Below are 16,524 nucleotides of genomic sequence, written 5' to 3'. Positions count from 1 at the left end.
CAGGGTGAGAATGAAGGACGGGGGGCTGCACAGAGGAGGACAGGGGCTGCACAGAGATCGGGGGCTGCACAGAGGAGGAAGGGGGCTGAACAGAGGAAGTCGGGGGCTGCACAGAGGACGGGGGCTGCACAGAAGAGGACGGGGGCTGAACAGAGGAGACCGGGGGTTGCACAGAGGTCGGGGGCTGCACAGAGGAGGTCGGGGGTTGCATAGAGGAGGACGGGGGCTGCAGAAAGGAGGTTGGGGGCTGCACAGAGTAGGTCGGGGGCTGCACAGAGGAGGTCAGGGGCAAATATTGTTTTGCAAAAAAAGCCCTGCATATCGGTGAGTCATAAGCACAACCAGATTGTTCAAGTTAGTATCTATATGGCTCAAACTGACTAGTTGCAAACCCTTTGAGGCAGTTCTTGCTTGTTAAGATAACTGTTTTCTCACACAGGTCTGACTTCTTTCCACCATTTTCATTGTTTTTACCATCCATTTTGTGAGTATTCAGTCTATTTGCACTTTATTTAATTAAGCATTGCTTTGCAATTTGTCCTGACCTGAGTATGCTGATACCCCATATGTGCCGGTAAACCACTGTTTGTGTGCTTGGTAGAGCTCGGAAGGGAAGAAGCACCAATTGACTTTTCAATGCAAAATTGGCTGGAATTTAGATCGGATGCCATGTCTCACTTGGAGAGCTCCTGATGTACCTAAACAGTAGAAACCACCTACAAGTGACCCCATTTTGGAAACTAGACCCCCCAAGGAACTTATCTTGATGTGAGGTTAGCACTTTGCACCCCCAAGTGCTTCACAGTAATTTATAATGTAGAACCGTAAAAATAAATATTCTAATTTTTTTCACAAAATTATCTTTTTGCCCCCAATTTTTTATTTTCCCAAGGCTAATAGACTTTGCACCCCAAAAGTTCTTGTGCAATTTGTCCTGAGTATGCTGAAACCCTATATGTGGGGGTAAACCACTGTTTGGGTGCATGGTAGAGCTCGGAAGGGACGAAGCGCAGATTGACTTTTCAATGCAAAATTGGCTGGAATTGAGATCGGACGACATGTCGCGTTTGCAAAGCCCCTGATGTGCCTAAACAGTGGAAACCGCCCACTAGTGACACCATTTTGGAAACTAGACTCCCCAAGGAACTTATCTAGATGTGTGGTGAGCACTTTGAACCCTCAAGTGCATCACAGAAGTTAATAACGTAGAGCCGTGGAAATAAAAAACATATTTTTTCCAAAAAAATGATTTTTTCGCCCCTAATTTTTGATTTTCCCAAGGGTAAGAAAAGTTATTGTGCAATTTGTCCTGAGTATGCCAGTGTAAAGGGGTTAAGTAAGATGTTCAATGTTATATTTATTACTCATTGCTAAATGGTACTGCTACATGTTCACATGTATTACCACACATATAAAATGGTACTGCTACACCTTTCTGGGTATTACCATTGTTCGTATTTATGTTCTATTGTCATTGTTGCTTTTATTTGCACATACAGTGCCTACAAGTAGTATTCAACCCCCTGCAGATTTAGCAGGTTTACACATTCGGAATTAACTTGGCATTGTGACATTTGGACTGTAGATCAGCCTGGAAGTGTGAAATGCACTGCAGCAAAAAAGAATGTTATTTCTTTGTTTAATTTTTTTTTAAATTGTGAAAAGTTTATTCAGAGGGTCATTTATTATTCAACCCCTCAAACCACCAGAATACTGTTTGGTTCCCCTAAAGTATTAAGAAGTATTTCAGGCACAAAGAACAATGAGCTTCTCATGTTTGGATTAATTATCTCTTTTTCCAGCCTTTTCTGACTATTTAAGACCCTCCCCAAACTTGTGAACAGCACTCATACATGGTCAACATGGGAAAGACAAAGGAGCATTCCAAGGCCATCAGAGACAAGATAAGGAGGGTCAAAAGGCTGGCAAGGGGTACAAAACCCTTTCCAAGGAGTTGGGCCTACCTATCTCCACTGTTGGGAGCATCATCCGGAAGTGGAAGGCTTATTGAACTACTGTAAGCCTTCCACGGCCTGGACAGCCTTTGAAAGTTTCCTCCCGTGCCGAGGCCAGGCTTGTCCGAAGAGTCAAGGCTAACCCAAGGACAACAAGGAAGGAACTCCGGGAAGATCTCATGGCAGTGGGGACATTGGTTTCAGTCAATACCATAAGTAACGTACTCCACCGCAATGGTCTCCGTTCCAGACGAGCCCGTAAGGTACCTTTACTTTCAAAGCGTCATGTCAAGGCTCATCTACAGTTTGCTCATGATCACTTGGAGGACTCTGAGGCAGACTGGTTCAAGGTTCTCTGGTCTGATGAGACCAAGATCGAGATCTTTGGTGCCAACCACACACGTGACGTTTGGAGACTGGATGGCACTGCATACGACCCCAAGAATACCATCCCTACAGTCAAGCATGGTGGTGGCAGCATCATGCTGTGGGGCTGTTTCTCAGCCAAGGGGCCTGGCCATCTGGTCTGCATCCATGGGAAGATGGATAGCACGGCCTACCTGGAGATTTTGGCCAAGAACCTCCGCTCCTCCATCAAGGATCTTAAGATGGGTCGTCATTTCATCTTCCAACAAGACAGCGACCCAAAGCACACAGCCAAGAAAACCAAGGCCTGGTTCAAGAGGCAAAAAATCAAGGTGTTGGAGTGGCCTAGTCAGTCTCCTGACCTTAACCCAATTGAAAACTTGTGGAAGGAGCTCAAGATTAAAGTCCACATGAGACACCCAAAGAACCTAGATAACTTGGAGAAGATCTGCATGGAGGAGTGGGCCAAGATAACTCCAGAGACCTGTGCCGGCCTGATCAGGTCTTATAAAAGACGATTATTAGCTGTAATTGCAAACAAGGGTTATTCCACAAAATATTAAACCTAGGGGTTGAATAATAATTGACCCACACTTGTATGTTTAAAATTTATTAAAATTTAACTGAGCAACATAACTTTTTGGTTTGTAAGATTTATGCATCTGTTAATAAATCCTGCTCTTGTGTGAAGTTTGAAGGCTCTAACTTATTTGCATCTTATCAAACCTGCTAAATCTGCAGGGGGTTGAATACTACTTGTAGGCACTGTAGTAGGGCAGCACGGTGGCTCAGTGGTTAGCGCTGCAGCTTTGCAGCGCTGGGGTCCTGGGTTCGAATCCCACCAAGGACAACATCTGCAAGGAGTTTGTATGTTCTCCCCGTGTTTGCGTTTCCTCCGGGCACTCCGGTTTCCTCCCACACTCCAAAGACATACTGATAGGGAATTTAGATTGTGAGCCCCATCGGGGACAGTCATCGGGGACAGTGATGAAATGTGTGCAAACTGTAAAGCGCTGCGGAATATGTTAGCGCTATATAAAAATAAAGATTATAATGTTTAGTGTGTTGCAAGGTTTGTCATTTACAGAATAGGGAAAGTGTAGTGCTCCCTTTGGACACTAGAGGGAGCACTCTAGGATACAGAGCTTTTAGTAGGATAGGGTTAAGTGTAGGAGGGGCTTCTGGGAGTTAAGGTTAGATGAGAAGGAAGTTAGTTCAGACGGGGCCAGGGTGCCCAAAGTGTCCACATTGGCTATAGACCCAGGACGGCTCGGCAGCCATGCAACGTTAAGCAGCGACAGTTGAAGTTATCAATGCCTATTGGACATCAGTATATTGGTTAAAGCAGTAGAGAAGATGACTTGTAGCCAGGGCTGTTATGAGTGGGTCCTCCGAGGAAAACAAGACCAAGCTAAGTCACAGAAAACCAGAGAGGTTGGTAACTACGCGGATTGCAGACCCCTGATCATAACCACACAACTAACAGCAGCCGTGGAGCGTACCGCGTACCTATGATGATTCTAGACACCTCTTCACAGCTGGAGGACTAAATAAGCCTAAAGCAAGAAAAGGGGAAATCTAAACTGCCCCAGAGCAGACCCCAAAGGAATAGACAGCACCCACACATGTATTGACGGTGAGACAAGATGAAAGCACAAACACAGGTAGGAAAATAGGCTGAGCAAATGATGGGGCCCACACTAATTAGAAAGGACAGGAAAGATACTGTCTGCAATCACGCCAAAAAACCCTGCAAAAATGTCCAACACTTCTGATATCAAAAAATACCCTGAATTCACTAGACTTCTCCCACTATATCAGCACTCTGGCATATTCTGAGAACAGAGCAAAAAGAGGCCAATCTAATAAGGGACAAAAAGCAAACTAGCACATACAATGACATAAGAGTGGAAATTCAGCAGAGCCCCAGCCGGGGCTGGCTGACCACACAAAAAACTGAATAGACCAATCCAAATCAAATGTGAACATAAGCAGAGAACAACTTAGCTTGAGAAGGCAGGAACTGAGCTGGAAACTAAGACCTCAGGAGGCAGGAAAAAATCACCAGCATGGGAATAGGGAGTCGGCTGTCTTAAATCCAGTCTGAGACTCCAGATGTCCACTCCTCATCCTCATTATCAGGTGACAGTTCTCTGTTAATTAGATCAGCTTCATTACCTCCTGCCACCACAAGAGGGAGCCCGGAAAGAGAACTCACAACTCCTCTGTCAGCACAACCAGCTCCTTCGCCAGAAACCAGAGGCAGACCAGAAAATGAGTTCACAATACTGGGCGGACGCTCTAAGGGCGGAAGTCGGACAAAGTGAAGAACAGAAGTATGCTGTAACTTCGCAGGAAGTGATAGAGATGAGTCGTATGCTTTTCCAGAGGCAACCAAACCAGGTGGCGGATGATTTCAAGTCTGGGGTGAAACAGGCAGAAGGAATGGTCCGGTCCAGGTACGTGCCGTATAGAAGCGTCAGCAAAGTAGGGAAAGCTGATGAAGCAAGAAAAGACTAATGTGTTATCTATAATGTGCCAACTGTGGATATATTGTGTGAAGTTGTCAGTAAAGAAACCGTTCAAGTTAATATGGACTGTGTCTCAACTACTGGGAGTCACCTCGGAGAGGGGCCATCGCCACTTGGGAAGTACCCAGGGGGACCCGAACCTGGAGATGCAGGTACACCGAACAGTGAATTGTAATTTTCTGTGAGGGAAGGCCTGGACACTGATGCTTTAGTGTCTCTGGCCACAACAATAGTCCTGGCTGACCCTTACACCGATACCCCATATGAAGGGGAATACTACTTTTGAGGCACAGTGCAAGACTCAGAAGGGAAGAGGCGCCAAATTGGAGTTCAGATTTTGCTGAAATAGTTTGAGGGTGCCATGTCACATTGGCAGAGCTCCTGAGATGCCAGGACAACAGAAACCCCTATATGTGAACTCATTTTACAAACTACACTCCCCAATGAATTCATCTAGGGGTGCAGTGATCATATTGACAACACATGTGCCTCATAGAATTTTATACCACTGAGCAGTGAAGAAAGAATAAATTACATTTTTACCACTATAATGTTCTTTTAGCCCCAAGTTTTTATTTTGTCTAAGGGCTAATAGGAAATTGTTTTACAACAAACTGGGGTCTATTTTTTTCCTGAGTGTGTCAATACCCTACACGTAAATCGAGAAATATTTTTCAGGCACAGTTCAAAGCTCAGAAGTAGTGTTGAGCATTCCGATACCGCAAGTATCGGGTATCGGCCGATACTTGCTGTATCGGAATTCCGATACCGACTTCCGATATTTTTTCAATATCGGAATTCGGCATCGGAATCGGAAGTTCAGTTGATTGACAGCCTGACGTCATCATGATGCGCGGTGTGTGCGCATCATGATGCGCCGTCATTTCGGGCCTTCCGGGGGTCTCTGCCGGCCTGCCGGGGGGCTGTGCCGGCCTGCCGGGGGGCTGTGTGGACTGCCCGGGGTCTGTACCGGCCTGCCGGGGGGCTGTGCCGGCCTGCCGGTGGTCTGTGCACCCTGTGGGGGTCTGTACCGGCCTGCCGGGGGGCTGTGCCGGCCTGCCGGTGGTCTGTGCACCCTGTGGGGGTCTGTACCGGCCTGCCGGGGGGCTGTGCCGGCCTGCCGGTGGTCTGTGCACCCTGTGGGGGTCTGTACCGGCCTGCCGGGGGGCTGTGCCGGCCTGCCGGGGGGCTGTGCTGATGTCCGGGGGTCTGTGCAAGCATCGTCCGATGGGACTACAAGTCCCATCTGGCGATGCCTGCTACCATGACAGTGATTGACACATTAGCCAATGATGGGACAGTAGTAGTCCCATCATCCGGCTAATGTGTTAAATGTTAAAAAAAAAAAAAATACTACATACATACTACATGCATGCTACATACATACTAAATGCTACATACATACTACATATATACTACATACATGCTACATACATGCTGCATGCTACATACATACTACATACATACTACATGCATGCTACATGCATGCTACATACATACTACATGCATGATACATACATACTACATGCTACATACATACCACATACATACTACATACATACTACATGCATGCTACATACATACTACATGCTACATACATACCACATACATACTACATACATGCTACATGCTACATACATACTACATATATACTACATACATACTACATACATGCATGCTACATACATACTACATACATACTACATGCATGCTACATACATACTACATGCATGCTACATACTACATGCTACATACATACCACATACATACATACTACATGCTACATACATACTACATATATACTACATGCATGCTACATACATACTACATGCTACATACATACCACATACATACTACATACATGCTACATATATACTACATGCATGCTACATATATACTACATGCATGCTACATACATACTGCATGCTACATGCATGCTACATACATACTACATACATACTACATGCTACATACATACCACATATATACTACATACATACAATACATTCATACAATACATACATAGACATACAGTACATATAACATAGAGTAGCATACTTACCAATACTTGTCACATTGTTCCCCGAAGCCATTGTCTTTTCCGGAATAAATATTAACATAACAAACCACAAAAATACTCACCCACGATCCGAAGCAGTCCACGAGTGTGTCCCACGACGATCTTGGGTAGAGAACTGCAGCATCAGATGATGCTGCCGTTCTCTACGGGCTGCAGGAATCCAATGACGGAAGGTAGGTATCCTTCCGCACTGTATTCCTCCGCCACTTAAAAAAAAAAAAGTCCCTAGTCTCACTTTATGCCATTGCTGTGTGGGAATTTCCAGGCAAAACTCACAGCTGGGGGCTGCAACGCTCAGCTTCAGCAAGGTTGGTTATCAAGAATAGAGGGGTCCCCACACTGGGCTTTTTTAAAATTATTTAAATTAACAATTTTTGACAAATAGGCTTGCTAGAGCTCACAGCTGGTGGCTGGTATTCTCAGGTTGGTAAGGGGCCATGGATATTGACCCCTCCATCCTAAGAATAGCAGCTCTCACCTGCCCAGAAAAGGCACATCTATAAGATGCGCTAATTCTGGCGCTTTGCCCAGCTCTTCTCACTTACCCTGTAGCGGTGGCAAGTGGGGTTAATATTTGTGGGGTTGAGGTCATCTTTGTATTGTCAGGTGACATCAAGCCAATGGCTTAGTAATGGACAGCGTCTATAAGACACCTATCCATTACTAATCCTATAGTTACATGGTAAATAAAGGCACACCCAAAAGAATGGTTTTATTTCTAATAAAAGACTAACATTTTTTCTTTTTTATTTAAAAATAAATCATTTATACTCACCAAATACCTATTCCACCGAAACCCTCGTTTTCCTGTAATAAAAGTAAATAAAAAAACAACAATATACCATACCTGTCCGTAGTTCTGTCCCACGCTGTAATCCATATCTGTGGGATAATTAGTTATCAACCTGGACGGTGCCAAGATGCGACTGTCCATGCTGAGAATCACTGGTGAATGAGCTGCTGGGAACGCAGCATCAGTGACCGGAGGTGACGTCGCTTTTTTATTTTATTTTTATTTCAAGAGAATGAGGGGTTCGATGGAATTAGGCGAGGTTGTAAATATGGTTTAATTAAGATTATTAAAGGAGTCTGTTATTTTTTCAATTAAAGGACTTTATTGTTGGTGTGTGTGTTTTTATACAATGTGACTATGGAGTTAGTAATAGATAGGTGTCTTACTGACGCATCTCCATTACTAACCTTGGGGCTTGATGTAACCTGACAATACAAAAGTAACATCAACCACTCAAATATGAACAACACTTGCAACCACTACAGGGCAAGTGGGAAGAGCCGGGCAAAGCACCAGAATTGGCACATCTAATAGATGTGCCTTTTCTGGGCAGCTGCAGCCTGCTGTTTTTAAGCTGGGGGGGGTTAATATTGATAGCCCCTTACCAGCCTGAGAATACCAGCCCCCAGCTGTGAGCTTTAGCAAGGCTGGTTGTCAAAAATGGGGGACCTCACGCCGTTTCTTTAAATTATTTATTTAAATAATTAAAAGAACAGCGTGGGGACCCCTCTATTCTTGATAACCAACCTTGCTGAAGCTGATAGCTGAGGGTTGCAACTCTCAGTTCTGAGTTTTGGCAAGCCTGTTATAGAAAATACAGGGGTGTCCACGCCGTTTATTTCATTTATTTATTTATAACACAGGCAGCGGCTGATGAATACCTCCATCAGCCGCTCCTGTGTTCACTATTATTAGCAGTAGCAGGGGTAGGCTGATGAAAGTAATAGTACCATCAGCCACCACCTGCTGTCTCTTTTATCACTTATCATCGCCGGCAGAGCAGGGGAGAATGATGAGAGCCGTGTTCAGCACTCGGCGCCAGGGAACAGCGCTTACTGCAACGCTTCTTCCCTGGCACATGTCCGTGTGCTACTGATGCGGCAAATGCATGCCACGTGTTTGCCACAAGAATTACAGACACAGACACTGACAGCTCCAGTACCGTAAATATCAGGACATGTGAAAGAGACCTTATAGTGGGTTTTTTATTTGGCTGCTGTCACACACTAAAAGACGCTTTTTATTGCAAAAAGTTTTTGCATCACCACATTTTGAGAGCTATAATTTTTCCATATTTTGGACCACAGAGTCATGTGAGGGCTTGTTTTTTGCAGGACGAGTTGCTGTTTTTATTGATACCATTTTTGGGCACGTGACTTTTTTGATTACTTTCTATTGCGATTTTTGGAAGACAAAATGAACAAAAACCAGCAATTCATGAATTTCTTTTGGGGGGGCGTTTATACCATTCCGCGTGTGGTAAAATTGATAAAACAGTTTTATTCTTCAGGTCAGTACGATTACAGCAATACCTCATTTATATTGTTTTTTATGTTCTGACACTTTTATACAATAAAAACTATTTTATCGAAAAAATAACTATTTTTCCTCCCTTTATTCTAGGAGCTATAACTTGTATTTTTTCAGTGATGGAGCTGTATGGCAGCTTGTTCATTACGGGACAAGATGACGTTTTCAGCGGTACCATGGTTATATATATCCGTCTTTTTGATCGCGTGCTATTCCACTTTTTGTTCGGCGGTATGATGATAAAGCATTGTTTTTTGCCTTGTTTTTTAAATTTTTATGGTGTTCACTAAAGGGGTTAACAAGTGGGACAGTTTTATAGGTCGGGTCTTTGTGGACACAGTGATATCAAATATGTATGCTTGTATTGTTTAGATTTTTTTTCAACTATTTATTTAGAGATAGAATATATATTGATTTTTTATAAAAAATTTTTAATATTTTTACAATTATTTTAATTTTTTTTTTACTTTTTTCTTTCTAAATTAGTCCCACTATGGACAATCATTTTTTGAAGGCTGGTCGCTTCTACAGCATGCAGATGAAGCAGCTGTCAGCGCTGCATTGACAGAGAGACTTGCAGAACATGCACTGCGTATGATCAGCAAGTTTGCTAAGTCTGGTGAGCCGGATGTCGTCATAACGATGTCGGATCTCCATGGCAACAATCGGGACACCGCATCACGCCGCGGGGTCTCTAATCCAAAGGCAGAGGGGCTGTCAGCCCTGTGCCGACTTCCAGAATGATGCGATCGTGTTCGATCACAGCATTTCAGGGGTTAAAGTGCCAAGAGCGTCTGTGACCATTCCTGGCACCTAGTGCTGGGTGTCAGCTGTCAGAATCAGCGGCGATCGCCCACGCACCCTCGGTGTGCGCGGCAATCGCAATGACGTAATATTCCGTACCTGGTCAGATAGGCCCAGGTCACATGGACAGAATATTACTTCAGATGTCAGAAAGGGGTTAAAGAGGGGGGGCAATCACTTTTTCACACAGGGTCCTGTAGGCTTGGATTTCTTTTTCACTTAATAATAAAGACCTTCTTTTAAAAACTGCATTTTGTATTTACTTGTCTTATCTTTGCCCAATATTTATATTTGTTTGGTGATCTGAAACATTTAAGTGTGACAAACATGAAGAATAGGAAATTAGAAGAACGGAAACACTTTTTCACACAACTGTACACAACTGCTTTCTGTGAGTGAAATTTTCCAAAAGAGGACAGCTCCTTTAAGCTTGGTGCTGTATTAATGATGGTTCTGGTGTTTTATTCCTGTACTACTGATGGTTCTGGGGTTATATTTATGAACCCTTTGGGCTCTGACAGACATAGTGACCCCTGAGCATTCCAATATCTTGGGTTTTTTTAACTTGGCATATTCCTGGGCATCTTGTAAGGCCGAGTCATATTGACTTCTGGAGCCCGACAGTTAGATAGGGGCCAGAATTTCTATGCCCACTGGTCTGGCCGTAGTTTCTCTTGCTCATCTACTCGCTCAAAAACGCTTCCACATCAGCCCCCAGGGTCATCTTTTGCATCGCTTGTCTTACCGATTCCTGGACGTACATGTCATCACCTTGATGTGGGGGAGGGATGGTTTGGCACCCATCTCTGTAGCACCACAAAATGCCTGCGTGTGATATACTTATATACAGTATGTATTGCCAACTTGAAGGCTGGTTTCTCTGATGGGAAAAACTGCATTCACACATTTTACCTGATCCCTTACTGGAAGATTGTGCACTTTTGCCTGAACCAGGAAGTGTGCATCATCCCTCAGGGGGGAGGAGGTGCTTCTGAGAGGTTGCAATGTGCTCAGCAGTGAAGATGCAGGAAGAGGTAGGAACATGATTGTCCGCAGACAGAGGAGAGGTGTGTGCTCTCCCTGTCAGGACAAGCTGCACAAAGCAGAGTATCAGTCCCTAGAGCACCAAGACTTCCAGGGTCCGGGCTAAACTGAAAGACTGCTCGGTTTCATATGACAAGCAGGAGTGCGCTTTTGCCCAGGTGCTCAGCAGCAATTAGAATCAGGGACAGTGCTGCAAAAGTGTTTTCCAGAAGACTTGAGCTGCCTGCTCACTGGAAGGGATCACAGATCCAGCAACTGTTTACTTTGGAACCCTGGGGTCCAAGGAATCATTTACCAGAGGTATAATTAGCAGCAGGAAGGCTACACTACATCACAGCAGAGAAACTGAACTCTTAGGCCAGGTTCACATTGTGTTAACACAGCCCGTTCAACGCATAGCGCTGACGGGCTGCATTAACGCTATAGCATAACACAATATGGTTAGGTTGTTGCTACATTAGCATTTTTGTCTATCATGTGTATCCTACCTAACATTTCTAGTTGAATTCACATTTTTCCAAGGTTGAATAAATGCAGTTATACTTTTTTGTAACAATTATACTTGTGTCCAAAATATATGCAAAATAAAAAGGTGAACTGGCAACAGACGTATAGTGGAATTTTTGAAAACAAAAATGTGGAAGCCACTAGCAGCAGCAGCAGCACCGGCACGGCTGGCACCAGCCAACCTGGCAATAGCTGTACCAAAGCCAGGTCACACTTGGTCTCCTTTGCCTTTAACATGCAGACTTGTGAGCAGGAAGGAGGTGTAATGGAAGTAGAGCCTGCTTTGTGCTGTCATGTGCAGGAGAATGTGGGCCGATCGGTCAACTTATCTTTGAGCTCCAAATTGTACTGCATCGTACTGGAGTAACAGCTATAGGCAGGGACCATACATGAATTTCACTGCCAACTTGGTGAGTGTTTTGAGTGGCAACGCAGCACCCCTGCAACTGGGTCAGATGGTGAAGCTTTTTAAGTTCACAGAAGAGTCCAATTAATTCACAATGTTAAAAAACTTATTTATCAACCTAAAATTACCAATCAGTGCAATCAACACAGTACCATCACCAATTAATCAAAAAGACACAAAATAGAGAAGGCGGAAGTGTGCCTACCCCTACTCTATATCTATATCAGACCTACCTATCAGCGGAGGTGGGCACCCTACTCCTGCGCATTTGGCACCCCCCACACCACTACGACATTCTGGTCTCCACTGCTGAGAGACTTCATGTCATGTGCAGTGATGACCAGGAAGTCTTTCAGGTCAGTGTGCAACTCCGTGCAGCGCTGACAGCTTCTATAGCATGCAGATCTGCATGCTATATAAGCGATCAGCCTGCACAAAATGAGTGTCCCATAGTGGGATACAGTGTAAAAGTGAGAATTAAATTAAAAAAAGTAAATAATTGTAAAAATATTTAAAAAAATAATAAAAAAATCAATATGTATTCAATCAATAAATATTTAAATAAAAAAATCTACACAACAAAAGTACACATATTTAATATTGCCATGTCCGTAATGGCCCGCCCTATAAAACTATCCCACTAGTTAACCCCTTTAGTGAACACCATAAAAAACCAAGGCAAAAAAACATTGGTTTATCATCATACCACCAAACAAAAAGTGGAATAATACGCGATCAAAAAGGCGCATATATATAAACATGGTACCGCTGAAAATGTCATCTTGTCCCACAAAAAAAAACAAGTCCCCACACAGCGTCATCAGCGAAAAAATAAAAAAGGTACAGCTCTCAAAATGAAGCGATGCAAAAATAATTTTTTATATAAAATAGTTTTTATTGTATAAAAGCGTCAAAACATTAAAAAATTATATAAATGAGGCATCGCTCTATTCGTACTAACCCGAAGAATAGAACCACTTCATCAATTTTACCATACGCAGAACGGTATAAACGCCAACCCCAAAAGAAATTCATGAATTGCTGGTTTTTGCTCATTCTGCCTCACAAAAATCGGAATAAAAAGTGATCAAAAAATGTCATGTGCCCAAAAATGGTACCAATAAAAACATCAACTCATTCCGCAAAAAAGAAGCTCTCACATGACGCTGTGGGGCAAAATATGGAAAAATTATAGCTCTTAAAATATGGTGATGCAAAAACTATTTTTTGCAACAAAAAGCGTAGTGTGTGACAGCTGACAAACATAAAAACCCACTATAAAAACCCATTATAAATAGTAAATCAAACCCCCTTTATCACTCCCTTAGCTAGGGAAAATTAATTAAGTAAAAACATGTATTTATTTTCATTTTCTCATTAGGGTTAAAGTTATGGTTGGGGCTAAAGTTAGGGTTAAAGTTAGAGTTACGGTTAGGATTAGGGTTGTAATTAGAGTTAGGGATGTGTTAGGGTTAGGTTTGTGGTTAGGGTTATGATTAGGGCTAGGGTTAGGGGTGTGTTGGGGTTACGGTTGGAGTTAGAATTGGGGGGTTTCCACTGTTTAGGCACATCAGGGGCTCTTCAAATGCGACATGGCATCTGATCTCATATCCAGTCAATTTTGCATTGAAAAGTCAAATGGAGCTCTTTTCCTTTTGAGCTCTGCCATGCGCCCAAACAGTGGTTTACCCCCACATATGGGGTATCAGCATACTCTGGACAAATTGCACAACATTTAGGGTTCAATTTTCCCTGTTACTCTTGGGTAAATAAAAAATTGGGGGCAAAAAGATTTTTGGGAAAAAAAATAGGATTTTTTATTTTTACAGCTCTACATTATAAACTTCTGTGAAGGACTTTGGGGTTAAAAGTGCTCACCACACATCTAGATAAGTTCCTTAGGGGGTCTACTTTCCAAAATGGTGTCACTTGTGGGGGGTTTCCACTGTTTAGGCACATCAGGGGCTCTCCAAACATGACATGGCGTCCAATCTCAATTCCAGCCAATTTTGCATTGAAAAGTCAAATGGCGCTCATTCCCTTCCGAGCTCTGCCATGCGCCCAGTGGTTTACTTGCATATAGAGTACTCAGGACAAATTGTACAACAAATTTTGGGGTCCAATTTCTCCTATTACCCTTGGTAAAATACAACAAATTGAATCTGAAGTAAATTTTTTGGGAAAAAGTTAAATGTTCATTTTTTTTAAACATTCCAAAAATTCCTGTGAAGCACCTGAAGCGTTAATAAACTTCTTGAATGGTTTTGAGCACCTTGAAGTGTGCAGTTTTTAGAATGGTGTCACTTTTGGGTATTTCCTATCATATAGACCCCTCAAATTGACTTCAAATGTGATGTAGTTCCTAAAAAAAAAAAATGGTGTTGTAAACTGAGAAATCGCTGGTCAACTTTTAACCCTTATAACTTCCTAAGAAAAAAAAAATGTTGGCTCCAAAATTGTGCTGATGTAAAGTAAACATGTGGGAAATGTTATTTACTAACTATTTTGTGTGACATATTTCTCTGTTTTAAGGGCATGAAAATTCAAATTTGGAAAATTGAGAAATTTTAGCCAAGTCATATCAAAGAAATTTTACCTCTATCATGAAGTACAATATGTTACGAGAAAAACAATGTCAGAATCACAGAGATCCATGGACGCGTTCCAGAGTTATTACCTCATAAAGGGAAAGTGGTCAGAATTGTAAAAATTGACCCGGTCATTAACATGCAAACCACCTTTGGGAGTAAAGGGGTCAAGTTTAATCTTCATTTCCTAAATATTTCATTGGATAGGTGACTTTTCTACCATACCCACCCACCACTGTCTATGTACTTAGGATTTATTTTCCTTTTACCATTGTCTTAAATAAGTGACCTTAGAAACTATACTCTTGTTGGATAGAACTAGGTTCCCACTACTGGGCACAATGTTGCTATTTGTTTTTTGTTTTTTTATTTCTCTATTTTAGTTTTATGTCTTGATATTGTCTTGATATTAAAAATCTTTTTTTTTAATCTTTATAATGGTTCTCTTCTTCCGGCAAGCTATTTGTACTAGATCTGTCGTTATTCATTGTTTGAAGTGCCATAGTTGTTTTACAAGGACATTACTGGATAAATTCATTTTGTTTGTACTTGCGTATAATTGTTTGTACAGATGAACGAGCCACCTTCAGGTATCTTGAAATTATGCCCAAGGAAGAGCCAGACTTGTTCAAGTCCAAAATTCTATTCCTGATATCTAGACTTTCCCACGATGCTACACAATGAAGCAGTGTTTCAGGTGTGCATTAAAATACATCCACAGGTGTCTATAATTAAGTCAGATATTGCCAAACACATGACATCATCATATGGGCAGTCCATAATTGTTTAAAGGCATAGTAAACTTAGTGTATGTAATGTCATGATCCAGTCCCGGGATTGTTTCGGATTATTCTCGCCCCGGGATGGTCATGCGGGGGTTAATCTTCTCTGCCTCGTTTTGGTATCTGTCTGGCTATTTCAGTCTGCTGTTACCTGAAAGCTGTGCCAGTTATAGTTCCTGTCTCTGGCTTGAGCAGCTGACGCCGTTATACCCTGATTTGTCCTCTGCCCGTTTACCTAGGTCCCGTTCCTGTTTTCCCCTGAGACTTCACTCGTCATAGTACTCGCTCTCTCTGTTTTGACCTCTTGGTATTTGACTCGTCTTGTCTTCTGACCTGTTTGACTGTCTTCCGTCTCTGACTTTCCTACTCCCAACCAGCGCTGACTTCTTTGGCTTGTTTCTGACCATGTGTATTGCTGTGACCTCTGGTACTTCGTTCCCTCTCTGTTGCTGACCCGGCTTGTCTGACTACTCTTCAGCCACCTAGTGGCTCTTGCCTGCTGCTCTGTGTTTTCACTGTGAGTGTACCTTTTTTCCTTCACCCGCACCCCCTGGTGGAGGTTGTGTGCTACTGCTCTCCAGTAGGCATTACATGTAAATTTTTGACTTTGCATTAAGTAATAAAAATGCCTTAAAACATTCTCTCTCATTATTCTGGCATTTGGCAAATATTACTAACTATGGTAATCCTAATTGACCTAAAACGGGAAAAGTTTGTTCTTTTTTCATGTCAGATATTGAGAAAAACATGCATGTGTGTCTTTTTTCATATATTGGATATAAATTTCCGGTTTCAACTGTACATAGATATTTTATATACGGACTGGAATCACCTTCAATATATACTGTGTAAATAGAAGTCACTCAAGAGGTGAAATGATATAAAAGTCACTTTAATGACATAGAAATTCAAATGGTGAAGAAGGCCAGGACTTACATCAGAAAAAGAATAACGGTTATCATGTCACAGCACCGCTCGGAACAATTGCAGTAAATTTTGATTTTTCCTACTAAATGGCCACCTCCATTGTTCTTAGGCACTTGGGCCACACGACAAACTTTTGTTTAGACAATTCCAGAAGTAACAGACAATATTCCACGTAGAAAGGTCCAGAATCTGAATTAAAAAAAAAATCCAA

Source organism: Dendrobates tinctorius, unplaced genomic scaffold, assembly GCF_039654945.1.
Source record: "Dendrobates tinctorius isolate UK_male_01 unplaced genomic scaffold, ASM3965494v1 ptg000021l, whole genome shotgun sequence".
NCBI classification, from domain to species: domain Eukaryota; kingdom Metazoa; phylum Chordata; class Amphibia; order Anura; family Dendrobatidae; genus Dendrobates; species Dendrobates tinctorius.
This window is presented reverse-complemented; position numbering follows the sequence as displayed.